At 38.9% G+C, this 3,824-nt stretch overlaps 1 non-coding gene across 1 annotated transcript; it reads right to left on the bottom strand.

The window, feature by feature from the left end:
• Nucleotides 1-2,970: 2,970 nt before the first annotated feature.
• trnaa-ugc (transfer RNA alanine (anticodon UGC)) lies at nt 2,971-3,041 on the bottom strand. Its single transcript has one exon. It is a non-coding gene; the product is annotated as a tRNA-Ala (tRNA).
• Between the last annotated feature and the right edge of the window lie 783 nt (nt 3,042-3,824).

Genomic DNA, 3,824 nt, shown 5'->3' with positions numbered 1-3,824 from the left:
AGTTGAGCGACCCGTGTTTGAAGGAAACCATACACAAAATGTATAATTTTACCAAATATTTAGGAAGAGGTCATCATTTCATGATCAAGGAAGAAGCCCCATGGAAAAAAGTGATAAGCAAGTTAAGTCCACAAAACTGATTTTCACCAAGTCAAATTAATTTATTGTGTTAGACATTTCATGATGCTTGTATCTAAACCAAAATAGATCATTTTAAGAGTGTTCTACAGTATACATCAGTTGGGGTCTCTATAAGCTTCAATATAAGGTCCTAAACCTAGCATGAAAGTGCATCCTTGTAGCTGTGTGAGATAATGTAGTCAAAATGTTTGCCATGGGGTAAGTTGAGCCAATGGCCATGGAGTAAGTTGAGAAAATTGAAGTGTTTTCTTCGCAGACGTAATGCAATGTATTATCACTGGGATATGAGGTAACAGCAGGGCCTGGCCTATGTTAAAAGTATTTTAAAAAGTACAAAGTTTTTGCTAGGTGTGTTAAAAGATGCTTAAAATGACTAAAATACAAAAAGGTGATTGTTTTGAATTGTGTTTGGGAAAGAAAGATAGACATGGTTTTATATAGGTAGTGGTAATATTTTATATAGACGGCTTAACTTACCCTGGTCTGCGGCTCAATTTACCCCCAACCCGGTGTAAATTGTGCCAAGAAATGTACCCCATACCCGGTGTAAATTGTGCCAAGAAATGTACCCCCAACCCGGTGTAAATTGTGCCTAGAAATGTACCCCCAACCCGGTGTAAATTGTGCCAAGAAATGTACCCCCAACCCGGTGTAAATTGTGCCAAGAAATGTACCCCATACCCGGGGTAAATTGTGTTGTTATTGTTGTTTTGGCTCTGTACCCTATCACTTTGGATTTGAAATGATACAATGACTATGGGGTTAAAGTGTAGACGGTCTAATTTAAGGGTATTTTCATCCATATCGGATGAACCGTTTAGAAACAGTTACAGCACATTTTGTACATAGTCTCCCCATTTTAGGAAACCAAAAGTATTGGGACAAATTCACTTCTATGTGTATTTTTAAAGTTGTCAAAAGTTTAGTATTTGGTCCCATATTCCTAGCACGCAATGATTACATCAAGCTTGTGAGTCTACAAACTTGTTGGATGCATTTGCTGTTTGTTTTGGTTCTGTTTCAGATTATTTGGTGCCCAATAGAAATTCATGGTAAATCATATATTGTCTCATTTTGGAGTTACTTTTATTGCAAATAAGAATAGAATATGTTTCTAAACACTTCTACATTCATTAGGATGCTACCGTTATTACAGATGGTCCTGAATGAATCGTGATTAATGATGAGTGAGAAAGTTAGACGCACAAATATCATACCCTAAAGACATGCTAACCTCTCACCATTACAATAACAGGGGAGGTTAGCATTTTTGGTGGGTATGATATTTATGCCTCTGCCACTTTCTCACTCATCATTAATCATGATTCAGTCAGGACTATCCGTAAACATGGTAGCATCAACAAATCAAAGAAATCAGCTGTAATCAAAGTCAAAAATAGGATAGACATAGTTGATAGCACGTTATACTGTATATCATTATTATCAAACAGGCGAATGAGGAACTTTACTCTCTGACATGATAGAAAGGATATTTAAGATATGTTTTAACCACGGATAAACAGCTGGGTTGACCTTGTATTAAACTATAAATATCTATTCACACTCCTGTTACCTGACAGTTATTTCAATGTCAAGGCACATACAGTATATTCATTTGTCCAAAGCTGTATTTTTACCCCACCAACAGAAAACTCATACTATACACTAAATGAAACATTATGGGTTATCTAAAAACTTGCCATTGGCTTGAAATCCAGTTGTTGCTGTTCAATTGTTAAGCGGTAATTAGGTCTTGTTAGAATGCTAGAACATGAGTCATTGCGTTGTTAACTGACTTACAGACAGATTCATTTCACCAGTGCATTGGAATCTCACAGAGCTGAATGTGTTGACTATTACTGCAAGTGCAATGTGTGTGCATTACAGAGTCAAGGTAAGAGTGAAGGTAAGAGTTGTATCTGCCGCCCCAATGGTTTACAGTACTTAGTCACTTACAGAACAAGATGACTGTGTTTCAAGATGTCAATGACCTAAGGAGGCCAGGATCTCAAGTCATGGCTTGTACAGAAAGAGGTCTGATACTCATTTTTACTATAGGTTCATGAGATGAACTAGAACAGCCCAACCATCTTTGAAACTGCTGTTCACTTATTGGTTTTGTGAAACTTCCCAGAACATTGGTTAGGTCGCATCAAATGTTCTCATGACACAAAAACAGTCCGGTCGTGGTGACGATTATAGAATTGTTTGTATAAAACATTTGCCTGATGTTGCAAGAATGTTCCTAGAACACATTTAATCTGTTCTTTAATGGTTCCCAGAATGTTTCTTTAGGTTGTGGGAACAGTCGGGTAAAAACAATGTGGAGAAGTCACAAAAGATATGTTCCCAAAACACAAAAACTGTCCAGTTGTGTGGATGATTCTACAATGTTTCTATTAGGGTGCAGAAAACGTTATTTCGATGTTGCAAGAATGTGGACAGAACAACCTTTCTGAGTTCTTTAAAGGTTCCTAGAAAGTGTAATTAGGTTGTTGGAGCAGTGTGGGTACATTACAAGAGGCAGATTCCCAAAACATAAAATATGCTCAGTTGTGATGACATTCATGCAATGTTTAAGTTAGGTTGCACAAGACATTCCGTTAATGTTGTAAGAATTAAATTGTCCGTTTTTATTAACACAACCTAATAGAGTGCAATGAGAAAAGTAAAGACCCTCCCCCCAACCAAACCCTCCCTTCACCTGGACAACGCTGGGCCAATTGTGCGCCGCCCTATGGGACTTCCGATCACCACCGGTTGTGATACAGCCCATGATCAAACCTGGGTCTGTAGTGATCCTGCATACATTTTCATACATTTTCATACTGATCCCCTGTGGGAATTGAACCCACAACCCTGGTGTTGCAAGCACCATGCTCTACCAACTGAGCCACACCAACTTAGCCACATTGGACATGACATCACTATATACCATTCATCAGACCATCGTATAACCGAGATCAATTGAAATCAATACAAAAAATGATGTAAAGAAATACTTTAAAAAAAAGTATAAATCTCATCAAGGATAAGCTCTGGGCTGCATAATCAACACAGTGACGTCATTGATAAGTGGATTGTTTTTGTGATTATATCGCCTTTAGTTTTGAGGACAGGGAGGATGCTCTGCAGGCACTCCAAGGTGCTTGCGCACGACAGTCAAAGCTCCACGTACGAGCTGCGGATTATGATGCGGCTTAAGTGCTAGTCATCACATCCTCTGGGTGGCCAGAAGTAACCTTGTCGAGTTCTGATGACAGCACCTCTCTGACGCTTACCATTTCATCCTAATTAGCCTACACGTAGCACACTATACTGCAAAAAGTTGTGAGGAGTTGCAAAGACAAAGGTGGTTAACTGGTAATGTTGTTCTGAGCCTACCTTGAGCCATGGGTACCTCCCCGAATATTCAATTTCACCCTAGCTAGTCTACATGACTCATAGCACACTGTACTGCGGCGAGTTACAAAGACAAAGGTCATTAACTTATAATGTTGTTCTGTACCTTGAGCCTTGTTTGTGCCTCTGGAATCTTCCATGAAGACATCACAGAGCCGGTCTTGTGTCCCCCACTGGCAGTCATTCTGTCAAGGAAGGGCCTAACACAGACAATAAACAGCATTGAGTATACCCATTCACGTTATCCATTTATTTTCTTATTTGAACTTTATTCATTCCAG

The sequence above is a fragment of the Oncorhynchus clarkii genome, chromosome 9 (genome assembly GCF_045791955.1).
Source record: "Oncorhynchus clarkii lewisi isolate Uvic-CL-2024 chromosome 9, UVic_Ocla_1.0, whole genome shotgun sequence".
Classification (NCBI taxonomy): Eukaryota; Metazoa; Chordata; class Actinopteri; order Salmoniformes; family Salmonidae; genus Oncorhynchus; species Oncorhynchus clarkii.
The sequence above is the reverse complement of the archived record's forward strand: the minus strand, read 5'-3'. Positions and strand labels throughout refer to the sequence as shown.